Source organism: Schistocerca americana, chromosome 1, assembly GCF_021461395.2.
Source record: "Schistocerca americana isolate TAMUIC-IGC-003095 chromosome 1, iqSchAmer2.1, whole genome shotgun sequence".
NCBI classification, from domain to species: Eukaryota; Metazoa; Arthropoda; class Insecta; order Orthoptera; family Acrididae; genus Schistocerca; species Schistocerca americana.
Window position 1 is genome coordinate 398,569,575 of NC_060119.1, and position 14,130 is coordinate 398,583,704.

The following is a 14,130-nucleotide window of genomic DNA, read 5'->3' on the forward strand; positions in this document are numbered from 1 at the left end:
TGTGCTAGGATAATTGCAAATCTTGGGGGGAGGCAAATCAATAAGTCGACATATGTTATATATATTGATTCAGTAATATTATATGGAATAATGTTTTTGGGTAACCCATTCATAAGAAAGAAAGTCTTCATTACGCAAACACGTGCTGTATGAATAATATGTGTTGCTCGCCCACGATCACTTTCTAGACATGTGTTTAAGGAACTGGACATTCTGACTACTGCTTTAAGGTACATTTATTCCCTCGTGAAGTTTATTGTAAATAATCCACTACAGTTCAAACGGAACAATGATGAATATGATTACAACACCAGCAGGAAAAATGAAATTTATTACTCCACATTAAGGTTGTCTTTAGAAGAAAAAGCGATGCAAAACGCTGCAACAAATATTACCCAGTGATATAAAATGTTTGAAAAACAGCAAAGTGACGTTTGAAAACAACTTGAGAAAGTTTCTCCTTGACAGCTCCTGCTATTGCGTAGCCCAATTTCTGTTAGTGTAATGCGTAGAAGGTGGTGGGTAAAAATTACGAGGGTTGCCCAGAAATTAATGTACCGCATCTTTTTCTTCAATAGTTCTTTATTGAACATAATGAGAATTAAACACACGAATGAACAGTGTTTTATCTACGCATCCTATTTTTCCGCGCAATCTCCATCCCGTTCTAAGGCCTTTCTACAGAGTGAAACAAGGGCATGATCCAGCACATTATCATGATGCAACATCCAAACCTGGTTTTCCCACAATTCAGGACTCTTCCTCCACACAGTATCCCTCAGGCGTGTTAGAATTCCGCGGTAGACTTACTCGCTATCATCTGGCTACGTGGTATAAACTCCTCATGGACGATGCCTTTGTAGTCAAAGAACACATCCAACACGACCTTGATCTTTGACCGACTCATGCACGCTTTCATGGAGGAGGAGACCTCTTGTCCACCCACTGCGACAACTGCTGCTTTGTTTTAGTAGCATAACCATAACCCCAAGTCTCATCGCCTGTTATGATGTTCTTACGGAAATTTCATTGGTGCTGGCAGTGGCAAGCAGTTCCCCCCTGATGTCAACACGGGTATGTTTCTGACCTCCAGTTCAACAAACGCAGCACGAATTTGGCCCTGACAAAAGGCATCTCAAGTTTGTCACTCAAAATTTGACATCACGACCCCTCTGCTGATGCCCACTTCATCAGCACATTCTCAGACTTAAACGACGATTCCGCGAATCGCACCATGACTGCTCAAAAAAATGGCTCTGAGCACTATGGGACTCAACTGCTGAGGTCATTAGTCCCCTAGAACTTAGAACTAGTTAAACCTAACTAACCTAAGGACATCACAAACATCCATGCCCGAGGCAGGATTCGAACCTGCGACCGTAGCGGTCTTGTGGTTCCAGACTGCAGTGCCTTCAACCGCACGGCCACTTCGGCCGGCCATGACTGCTCTCCACATGATTATTGTCTGTTGATGTGGAAGATCGTCCAGCACTGGCGTCGTCGGCTGATACTCTGCCCTGTTGAAAACGCTTAAACCACTCATAACACTGTGAGCGACTCATACAGTCCTCCCATATCCTTGGATAAGCGGTTGCATGCGTCTCTGTGAAAAGTTTGCCAAATTTGTGGCAAACACTCTTTTTTTCTTTATTGGATTTTAATTCCCCCCCCCCCCCCCTCTCAGAGGGAGGGGTGGGGTAGGGCGGGCTGGCAGCAGCGTAATATGCTGCTCTACAGCCTACAGAAAAGTTAAAAAACATAACGAGAATAGAAACAAACAAGAAAAACAGGCGATAAAACGGTAACATTGCAAAAAACTGTAAATTGGCGGTGAGTTGTGGAATTTAAAATATAAAAACACTGTGGTGATGATGCGGCTGAAGAAGTAGACAGTATGGCGACTGTTCGCAACGTGGGACACACAACACTGAACACTCACTTATAACAGTACTGTACAGGTGACACGGCAGCAGATGGTGGAGGGGGGGGAACCGGTACTATGATTGGGGAAAGGGGGGAGGAGAGGAAAAGAAAAAAAGGGGGAGCTGATGGAGGGAGGCGACATTGAAAAAGGGGGGCCGGCTGGGCGGACGCGAGAAGAAGTGGGAAACGCAGTGGAAGGGAGAGCAGAAAGGACTCAGGGGGGAGAAGGGAGGCAGAGAGAGGGTAGACGGGGAAAAACATGATGGAAGAGGGGGAAGAGGGGGCCTGGGAAAAGGACAGAGGAAAGGAGGGGGAGGTGAGGATCAGGGTTGATAGGAGGGGTAAATGGAGGGAGAGTGGGCATCATCTGGGAGGTGGAGTTGACAGAAGCCACTTTGGGAAAGGAGATAATGGGTGTAGAGATGGAGGGTAGGGGGGAAACAACAGTGAAGATGCGGCAGAGGGCAGAGGTTGGAGAGGAGAGGAGCAACCAGTGGATGAGGGGGATCAAGGTGGCGGGAGGTGTGGAGTATGCGTATATATATTCGAGAAACAGGAGCAGATTGGGGAAAGGAGTCGGGTCATAGAGGATCCACATGGGCGGCGGGAGGTATATACGGAAGGCGAGGTGGAGTGCATGGTGCTCGAGGATCTGGAGGGACTTATAGAATTTGTGGGGAAGTGGATATCCAGGCGGAACTGCCATAACAGAGGATGGGATGGATTAAGGATTTGTAGGAGTGGAGGAGGGTAGAGGGGCTCAACCTCCTTGTCCAGCCAGAGAGGAGCTTGAGGAGTTGGAGGCAGTTGTGGGCTTTGTGTTGGATAGAGCGAAGATGAGGGATCCAGGTGAAGTGACGGTCAATGGTGAGGTCAAGGTAGGTGAGGGTGGGGGAGAGGCAGACAGGACAGGCGCAGATGGTAAAGGAGCCAGAAGGAGAGAGTGGTATGACCTACGATGATTGCCTTGGTCGTGGAAGGATTGATTTTCGAGGGTCACTGGTTCTTCAAGCTCTTTTTTTTGTCACTTTGACACTTATCCAACGAGAAGCTTGTGCACTTGCTCACTTCCGCAGTTGTAGCACGCTTAATTAGCGGTGACGGCGATATGCGGCAGATGACAGTTTGTTGTCTAACCCTTAGTATGAATGAGTGGTGTCTGCTGGCTTTGATGGGCAATGAATCCACAACCTTCACAACGGATGTACATTTGCGCTCGACCTCCAGCGGGATTCTAAAATTAGAGAACATGGACGGGGACTGAAGATAGAGGGGCGCTAGGTGGGAATGTGGGTCGGCTGTGGAACGTGCCGAGGTAGTCTGAGCGTTTGAGGTGTCTGGATGGCGCTGTTGTTTACGCAACTGCCCACTAAGCTGGAGATCCCGGGTTCGAGGCCCGACTAGGTACACATTTTCACACGATGCTGCTGATTCCGCACAAAGTCCCGATGCAGTTGTTATCATTAAATCTTTCCTTTTCCTTCTCCTCTCTCCCACTGCAATTTACGCAGTTTGTCTAAACCTGCTGCTATATGCGCCCAGAAGCAGCAGCTCGCTCCCTATTCCATTTGACGAGCTTTTTCAAACCTTCGGATTCTTTTTGAATATGCCTCTTATAATAAGAAGACTGAACACGCAAATAAGAATTTGTACGAAACGGCTACGATACTTTCTTGGCTTAAGTTCCGGTGCATATGTAACCCTTGGAAAGAGGCTGAACGTCAGCTTTCTTCGACAGCCGCGAAGGACATTAGCGGTGGACAGAGGATGAAGAAGACGACAGAAGGCAGAGGCAGCGGCAGCGGCGTCCACAAAGACGGCCGGAAGGAGCGCCCGGTAACGACGTAATGGCTGCGGAAGCGGGCTGAGTGGAGTGGCCGGCCTTTGTGGGCGGCTCTGCGCTGCCAGGGGCGGCGCGCGCGCCAGACGCGGCATCCATCATCGTCGCCGTCGAGCCCGTTTGCCGGATGACCCCTGTCCTGTCCTCGCCACGCCGCTTGCTTCCTGGCCGCCGCCCGCCGCCCAACTCGACCGCACCGCGTTTTACGACGCGCCCTCCGGCCGTCGCAAAGTCCACAGCGCCGTCATGTGTTGCAGCTCGCTTCATAGTGGCCCTCCTTCCCTCCGTCAGGGGGCCCCACAGGACCCCCCCGTTCAGAAGCACCGCGAGATGAGTCAAATCTGGTTCAAAAACTCAAACCTAGTAGTGAAATTATTACCATTGATCAACCAGATCATAATGAACACTTACCTAACAGCTGATATGTCCCACCTTCGGGACGGGTAACAGGAACGACGCGTCATGGCACGTTAGCAATGAGGCCTTGGTAGGTCACTGGAGGTAAGTGGCACAACATCTGCACACAGAAGGCACCTCATTTCCGTAAATTCCGCGGAGCGGGGCACGAGCTCTGACGCCCCCTTCAATCACATCACAGATGTGTTCCATCGGATTCAGATCTCGCGAACAGAGGGGCAAGCACATCAATTGGAACTCGCTACTGCGTTCCTCGAAACACTCTATCACATCCCTGGTCTCGTGACACGGCGTATTATCTTGTTGAAAAATGCCACTGCCGTCGAGAAACATGATCGTCATGAAGGGGTGGACGCGGTCCGCAACCAGTGTGCGGAACTCCTTGACCGTCATGGTGCCTTGCACGACTTTTACTGGACCCATGGACGCCCACGTGAATGTTCCCTACAACACAGTGGAGCGGCCAACAGCTTATCTCCGTCCCACAGTACAGGTGTCAAGGAGCTGTTCCTCTGGAAGACCGTGAATTCGCACCGTCCCATCGGCATGATGGAAAAGGTATCAGGATTCATCAGACCATTCAGCGCTCTGCCACTGAACCAACGTCCAGTACCGATGATGAAGTATGCATTTCAGTCGTAGTTACTGATGTCGTGGTGTTCAAAAATGGCTCTGAGCACTATGGAACTCAACTGCTGAGGTCATTAGTCCCCTAGAACTTAGAACTAGTTAAACCTAACTAACCTAAGGACATCACAAACATCCATGCCCGAGGCAGGATTCGAACCTGCGACCGTAGTGTCGTGGTGTTAACATTGACACATACAAGACATGGGTCGTCGGCTGCGGAAGCCCACCGTTAAGAGTGTTTGGTGCACTGTGATTTCAGATATACCTGTAGTCTGCCCAACATTAAAGTATGATGTTAGTTCCGCCACAGTTCACCGCCTCTCCCGTTTCATCAGCCTGCCCAGCCTACGACGTGTGACATGTATAATGAGGGATGGCCGCCCATCCCCATGACGTCTGGACGTGGTTTACCTTGGTTTCTCCACGTGTTGGAGATAATCATTACAGCACTCCTCGAACACGCGATAAGTCTTGTAGTTTCCCCAAGGCTCGCACCCGTTGTGTGTTTCAACGACAGAAGGGGCGCCTGCGCGTGAGGACTGACGCCAGTGCTGAGCCCCGAAGAAGAGAAAGTGGCAACAGACCGGCGCCCCTGATGTTATTGCAGTACAAATCACGATGGCAGACGGACGTACACTGAAACGTGGTAACCAGTGAAAGTGCGTGATGTTATCCAGTATGTGGGAGTCTAGTGTGTCCGGAACACATACAGAACGTGTATAACGAAGAGGTCATGTCTCGACAAATGGTTGCTAGCTGGCACTGCATTGCCTACAGTTCCAATCTTGCTCCATCGGACTTTCGTCTGTTCCCCGCATTGAAAGCCACACACTCGGAACATCACCTTCAAACCAACGTTGATGCGGAGCAGGTTGTGCGACAACTTATGACATCGCAGTACACTAAGTTTTACCAGAGTGGTTTCTTCAGACTGATTGCACGCTACGATAAATGAATCAATGTCGGTGGCGTTTATGTCAGAAAATAGTGCAAGGGCTATATTTCGTAAAACCTCGTTGTCTTTCTTTTTGGCAATAAAATTTCCGTGTAGGAAACAATGACGAAACCTGAATGAGATTTTCACTCTGCAGCGGAGTGTGCGCTGATATGAAACTTCCTGACAGATTAAAATTGTGTGCCGGGCCGAGACTCGAACTCGGAAAATAGGAGACGAGGTACTGGCAGAAGTAAAGTTGTGAGGACGGGCCGTGAGTCGTGGTTGGGTAGCTCAGTTGGTAGAGCACTTGCCCGCAAAAGGCAAGTCCCGAGTTCGAGTCTCAGCCCGGCACGCAGTTTTAATCTGCCAGGAAGTTTCAATGACGAAACCTACTTTCGGAATGTCTCTCGTAGTATCTCCTGGTGGGTATTCAGAAATCAGCACCACTTCATTAAACACAAGAAACTTAAGGAATTATTTGTGGATTCCTCTTTTTTAGGGAGTCACAGACAATCTACATCAGAGAAACTGAAACATGCTTTGTTTCCCTGTCCACCCCAATGGAGGAAACGAGCTTCTCGCCAAGCCGTGAAGGCCCAAGAGAAGTTGACCGGGCGCCGTGTCTTCCTCTGCCTAGCGGCGTCGTGCGAATGCGGTATTGAGGGGCATGTGGTCGGCATATCATCCATCCGGGAAGTTTTCCGGACTATCCAGGCCGTAGAGCCGCTACTATTCGCTCAAGAGGTCCTCCATCGTTAACACGAGACTGAGTGCATCCCGAACCCGTCCTTCCACCAAGGAAAAATCCTTGGCAGTAACGAGAATCGAAGCCAGTCTTCCGCATGGCAGCCATCTACAGTAAACAGTCAGGTACTGAGGCGAACTGAATATGGGAAAGATGTTGTAAAATATTCTTCCAACCTCAAATCCAAAGCACAGGGTACAAGGGATAGTATACTAGAGTTATGAAGGTTTTCTAACATTCTGCGTGTTATTGTATGAAATGGGAAGAAAGAGACGAAGAATAAAACTTTTGAGTGGTTGGTGTTAGCGGACGGAATTTCCAAATGTAAACCAACTGTACAGAAATCCGTGGAACTGCCCCTTCAACTTTACGCCATGTGGCCAGACTGCGATAGTAAAGCGACGGATTTCGACGATCACGCAAAACTGTGGATGCGATGAACATGACCGCATCTTCTGCTGTAAATCTGAGAGCGCCTAAAATAAATAAAAAGGCAGAATGCATTCCTGTGTAGAGTGTCGGGACGTGCAGAAGCCGGCCGCTCGGAACGTTATCCGTCAGGTATGCACGGGGTGGCCAGCTGAGTGTGGAAAAGCGCTCCCGCGAGCTCATCTCGTGTTTATCGCCTCTCCGGCGGCGAAATTGCTGCCCTCCACAGGAGCACTAAAAATTTTAATGAATCGTATTTGCCACAGCTTTATTTTATCCGCGAACAAAAATAACAGTTTTCGTGTTAATTGTACGCGTCTTACGGCTTCGACCCAAGTATCCCACTGCGCTCTAACCTCGGAGGCGTAACGATCTCTCTCGCGCCTCTGGCAATGAACTCGATTGTCTGGCCTCCTGGAGAAGAGGGTTGGGACGGGGGGGGGGGGGGGGGGAGGGGGTGTAGTACGGCCAAGACAGTGGATGCCGGCGCTCTCCGCAGATTGACGTGCTCAGCGGGAATGGAGTTAAGTGTGTGTCGCTGCGAGGACAAGCTTGTACACCCTGCGACAGAGTACAATATGAACAGTAAAACGTCGGAGTACTATCGTCAGGCTCTTAAACTGGGCTTAATAACGTAATAGATGGGCTTAACAGTTATCCCTCCAGACAGAGAAGTCATAAACATCTAGGGAAAAAGAGTGTTAGACTACGAAAATGCCACATCGATTGCACCGAACCAGTTAACATTCAGCCGTGTGGATGCGGGCGGTCTTTTTTCACTGAGACCAAGATGCTCAGTCCTCTCTGCAATTAGTTTGAACAAATGTACCTTCCTGCCTCCTTAATATATAAATCGTTGATTTTATACATTTCCGTTTCACAGTTACTGTAAGTTCAAATGGCTCAAATCACTCTGAGCACTATGGGACTTAACTTCTGAAGTCATCAGTCCCCTAGAACTTAGAACTACTTAAACCTAACTAACCTAAGGACATCACACACATCCATGCCCGAGGCAGGATTCGAACCTGCGGCCGTAGCGGTCACGCGGTTCCGGACTGTAGCGCCTAGAACCGCTCGGCCACTCCGGCCGGCTTACTGTAAGCGCGAGATCATCATCATCATTGTCTTTGGGCCTTAGTCCCCCTTAAACGTGGGGTCAGCCTCGTTACTATGGAATTGGCTATGTTAGTTTCAGAGGGTGGCGAGATGCCCTTCTGTCGCCACCCCATACCCCCTATACCCCCCCCCCCCCCCTCTGGGACCGAAATAGTGTACCCCAGCCGTCTGCATCTAGTGTAAGCCATGAAATAATGCGAACGTTTTCAAATGTCAGTAGGTCGTGTAACTGAGGCGGGACGTGGAGACCAGCCCAGTATTCACCTAGTGGGATGTGGAAAACCGCCTAAAAACCACATTCAGGATGGCCTGCACACCGGTCCTCGCCGTTAATCCGCCGGGTGAATTCGATCCGGGGACGTGCCGCCTACCCGATTAATGCCAGCGCGAGATAAATCGCAAATGTGAAATGCAGGTACATTAATAACTGTGTAACCGCCAGAATGTTGAAGGCAAGCTTGCAAACGTGCATGCACTGTGTCATGCAGGTGCTGGACGTCAGTTTGTGGGATGGAGTTCCAGGCCTGTCGCACTTGGTCGGTCATAGGACGGTTCATACTGTTTGTCGGTGACACTGGAATTATCGTGCAGTGATGCCCCGTGTCTGCTCGATTGGAAAGAGATTTGGTGATCGAACAGGCCAAAGCAACATGTCGACACTCTATAGAGCATGATGGATTGCAACGTGGGTATGTGGGCGAGCGTTATCCTGTTGGAAAACACCACCCGGAGCGCTGTTCGCGAATGACAGCACAACAGGTCGAGTCACCAGACTGATGTACAAATTTATGCTCAGGTTACGTGTGATAACAGCGAGAGTCCCCCTGCTGACATATGAAATCGCACCCCCGATCATAACTTTAGGTGTAGGTCCAGTGTGTCCAGTACGCAAAAATGTTAGTTGCAGGCCGTCAATTGGCTTCTTTCTAATCGAGATACGGCTGTCACTGGCATCGAGGCAGAACCAGATTTTATCAGAAAACACTGCAGACTTCCATGCTGCCCTCCAATGAACTCTCGCATGACACCACTGAAGTCGCAAAGGGCAGTGGTTTGGTGTCGATGGAATACACGCTACAGGGTGTCTGGCTCGGAGCTTTCCTTGAAGTAACAGATTTGTAGCAGTTCGTTATTTCATAGTGGTACCAATTGCTGCTCAAATTGCTACTGCAGGTGCAGTACGATGTTCCAGACCCACACACTGAACACGATGGTTGCCCTCTCTGCAGTACCATGTGAGCTTCCAGAGCTCTTTCTTCTTGCGACTGTACTTTCTCGTGACCACTTCTGCCAGCATTCATGTGCAGTGGCTACATTCCAGTCATGTACAGTGGCTACGTTCCTACATAGTCTTCCTGTATTACCGTCGAAGGAACATTCAGCTTCTCATAGCCGTATTACACAACCTCGTTCAAATTCGGTGATGTGCTGATAATGTCTTCCCTATCGCCTTAAAGACATTCTTGACTAACATCAACTCACCATGTCCAGTTTCAAAGCTAACTAACGCTCACGAGGACTAAGCCTCAGGAAATAACCCTGGGTTCGGTGTGGGATACACCAATAAGACATAGTGCTTAAAAATGTATCTGCTAGTCTAAGCTCAGCGTAAATCCGGAGTTAGGCCACGTGTCCTTTCAGCCTTAAGAATAAGTGGCAACCAAATAAAATAACTTGACAAAAGTGACGTGAATCGGCTACATTGTTTTGACATCAATTGTACAACTTGAATAAGAGTGATTTTAAACACTGCAGGCAATGGTGCGCGTGAACTTCTCCCTCTCTTGCTCTATGTGGCCCTGAACATGCCAAAGTTAACATATAGTGCATTTAGTCCCTCCTTGGTCGATTTAACGAATTTTAGGAAAGAACAAAATGAACAGAGTAAATCAGCTTTGCGCACGATACCTGCAACTCCATTCCTCTCTATAGATCTGCAAGTCAAACGAGTAATCTTTTAAGGTCCCGGAAGACGAATGGTAGTATGTGACTTACCCAGTCAGCCGCAGCCGGAAACCTGTCGCAAGAGAGAATACTAGTTCGACTCGCACCTCAAAGAAGATATGCACACACCATGGAGCCCAACGATATATTTTAAACACAGCTCAGTGATGAAGAACCTATCAACCACTAATTCATGTCTACAGTAAATTCGTCGGTTATAACGAAAGAAGTGATGAACTGACTTGATTCCTTTCAACAATAAAGAAAGTCATAACTTCAAACGAAGAAAAGCTCGTGATTGGGTAAAGCTCTGTAGTAACTTTCCGGCTATCCTGATATAAGTTTTTCGTTATTTCCAGCCCCACGCTAGCAGGCCTAACGCTCATGGTATCGCCACCATGCTAAATCTTTATCTCGTAATTCATAGTAACAAAATAATAACTATAATACGAAGAAATGTCGCTTGAATGAAGTAATATCCTTATTTTAAATTATTTTCTTGAGAAATTAAAATATATTTGCATAAATTTAGATAAAGGTGTAATTTAGTGTATGAAAACCAAAAGAAACAGAGGTTCGTGGCAGTAACGTTAGTAACTGCTACACAGAACAAATTTTGTCAAATTTTAACTCCTAAATAAGATAATGTCTTATATATTTTACATTTTTTATTAAATTTATGAAGCAATTTTATACGTGTGTATCACAGCATAGTGGTATCCTTAGGTTGCGAGTTAAATGTACTAAGAGTAGCCGTTTAACATGGATGTCTGGTATTGCAGTGGTGTGCAAATAAGGCAGCAGCTGCGTTATACGTTCAGCGCAGAGAGAGGGACGGAGATTATTCTGCGGCGTCGTCAGAGTGCTCTCTCTCTCTCTGTCCCACCCCTCACGCACCGGCCGGTGTCTGCCCTGATAACTGGCAACGCTGGAGTGAGCGCGCAATTGGGCCTCTATTTCTATTTCTGACTCTCCGTAGAACAATTTGTACGCTCAGGAAATTTTCGCTGTTGGTTCTTGAGGTAACACTTGTCGTGTTTGCTTCTTGCCAACCATAATTAACACTACATTGGCTCTGTACCATCGGTGTACTTGAACCAATATAAAAATGAGTGCTAAATGTTCTACGCGCACCACGGAGCACATGCTACGGACAAGGGAGGCTGTTTTGTGTGGAGCTTCAAGTAGTACACTGAAAAATAGTTCAAATGGATCTGAGCACTATGGGACTTAACATCTGAGGTCATCAGTCCCCTAGAACTTAGAACTACTTAAACCTAACTAACCTAAGAACATCACACGCATCCATGCCCGAAGCAGGATTCGAACCTGCGCCCGTAGCAGTCGTGCGGTCCCGGACTGATGCGCCTAGAACCGCTCGGTCACTCCGGCCGGCTCCTTGTTACTATGTATGCACCGACCCTCCACACACATTTCTTAGATTCACACCACTATAGCGAATATGGAGTTCAATTCGTGTGCGCATTGTTGACGCTTTTTTTTGTATTTATTCTTGATGTAACTTATGACAGAGAGAAGGGAAATGATGAAACGTGTATAAAAGAACGAAACGTAGCGACAAACGCAATGTACTGACAGACTAAATCAACAACATGGTAACACGCCATCTCTCCGTAAGATACTGCGGATATATTTTCAAATTTAACTCAGGTAATGGCTCAAAGCCTGGTGATCGAAAACTTTACGTCACCACTTCTTTTCGCCTTGCTAGCCAAATGCTGTTGATTAGAAATCTTGATTCATTGTTTCATTTAACAGTCAGGATTACAGGCTCCTTCCGAGACTATCAAATCAAATTGTTCTCTTATGAAAAAAAAAATAAAAATATATCTTTCATAAAATCTGCAACCACCTATTTCCGAGAGTGAAGAGGCGAATATAGAAATTTAAATTCACTATGGGTGAAGGTGGAATCTGCATTTCCGTTCTATAAATTTTCTATAGCATAGATCATTCAATAAGTAACGAAAATATTGCATTATGATGGATATGACATTTTAGCTTCCTGTTTGACCATCTTCATTCAGACATTTCGTAGTTTTTACCTCGCTGCCACTGGACGGTTAGCAAGATGGATAAAATTCAGTTGGATCCAACACAAGGCTGAGTGTACCCCGGTCCAGCCCTCCCGTATAGGAAAATATCCGTGCCAGTACCGGGAAATCGAGAATTGTCCATGGGTCCTCCACATGCAGGTCAGACGTACAGGTAGTTCAGCTGCTGAAGCAGATTACATATCACGCACTATACCATTTCTGTCATTATTATCCTAACCAGCAGTACTTATAAACGAATTGGTAACTTGGGACATCCGTATCTGTGAGATTTTTCATTGCATGTTATTGTAGAGCGTTTCAATATCAGTGATTTTCATCTTTGGTCCTTTAGTACCTTATTGGAGCACTCACTCCATCTTCAGGCCCCGAGTGGCCTACCGGGACAATCCGACCGCCGTGTCATCCTCAGTGAAGGATGCGGATAGGAGGGGCGTGGGGTCAGCACACCACTCTCCCTGTCGTTATGATGGTATTCGTGACCGAAGCCGCTACTATTCGGTCGAGTAGCTCCTCAATTGGCATCACGAGGCTGAGTGCACCCCGAAAATGGCAACAGCGCATGGCGGCCTGGATGGTCACCCATCCAAGTGCCGGGCACACCCGACAGCGCTTAACTTCGGTGATCTCACGGGAACCGGTGTATCCACTGCGGCAAGGCCGTTGCCAGTACCATATTGGAGAGTCAGTGACTTTCGAATTATCGTGACATGCTACATAATAAACCTTTTTTTAACATTATATCATTTTGTCCTTCCCTTTTGGACAGCAGTTATCTCTAGTTTAAAGCGGATTGAAGTGAGGTCTTGGGAAAAGCATATTTTTCGTCTCAACATTTTTGTGTATCTTACATGGGCGCTAAGGACAGTTCATGAGGTGAGACTAACGGCTGCATCCTGAATCCTCTGTGATTTTGTTTACTCATTCAAGCCCAGGACAGAATAAATTCTAGTTGTTGTTACATTGGAATTTTGTCGCAGCTGTATACCTGTTACTTACATTAACTGCTGTATGAATAACGGGCACACTCAGTGCAACTTTCACATCAGCGAGTTAGCTCAAGTGAATGTGTTCTGTAATCGTACCACTGAGTGCTTGCTTGTGAGTTAGGTGGCGGTGGTAAGTTCCTATGGGACCAAACTGCTGAGGTTATTGGTCCCTAGGCTTACAAACTACTTAATCTAACTTAAACTGACTGACGCACAACACACACACACCCACGCCCGAGGGAGGACTCGAACCTCCGACGTGGGGAGCCGCGCGAACCGTGGTAAGGCCCCGCAGACCGCGCGGCTACACCGCGCGGCCTGTGAGGTAGGGATATTTTACAGGGATTACTAAAAAAACAATCTAATGCGGATACTCTGATAGTATTTATTTTCGTACGAGGTACATAAAATCGACAACTGTTAGTTCTACAGGTAGTAAACTGAGACTTAATAATTGCAAATGATAAGCCAAAACATGTCGAGTAGGCATCTGATTCCTTTGTTTCTAAGAAAGAAATGTCCATGGCTATGTAAGACTGTGTGTAAATTACAGTCAAGCTAACCTCTGTTTCGAATTAAGGGACTCCTCAAGTTCTTTTATAGCTGACAGATGAAGTGATTAATTCCTGAGTCGTATCTGATGTTTAAGCAAGACCTGAAAACGACAGCAGTGACTTCCTCGCTCTCGCGTAATTTAAATAATTATTTAAACGGAGACGAGCAAGGTAAACGGCCTCTGCCACAAGGATACCGTACAAGTGCCTTCTTGGAAGTATGTTGTAAGCAGCTGTATGCTTCTTTCACTGTATTGTCCCCTTTTAACAGTGCACTGTGGAACTCTTAACTAAGCGGTACCCATTCAAAATCATTTGGAAATATCTGCATGGAGAATCGCTGCTTGCTGCAGCAGGAGACAACTAGAACAGAAGTGAAGGAAGAATGCCCTTTGCAACTCGCAGATGAAAGCTATTATTGCGCTGATTGGAGTCGGCATTGTCTTCCAGGAGTCACGGAGAGCAACGTCCTACAAGAAAATAGAAATTCGGCTGATGTCCGCTCTCCGTGGGATAGCTTTTACACGT

General features: G+C 47.3%; 1 protein-coding gene and 1 pseudogene across 1 annotated transcript in view; both read right to left on the reverse strand.

The window, feature by feature from the left end:
- LOC124553510 (protein doublesex-like) overlaps positions 1 to 14,130 on the reverse strand; it is an 831,649-nt gene that overhangs the window by 502,367 nt on the left and 315,152 nt on the right. The gene's annotated exons all lie outside the window — the stretch shown is intronic.
- LOC124556389 lies at positions 12,610 to 12,727 on the reverse strand (annotated as a pseudogene).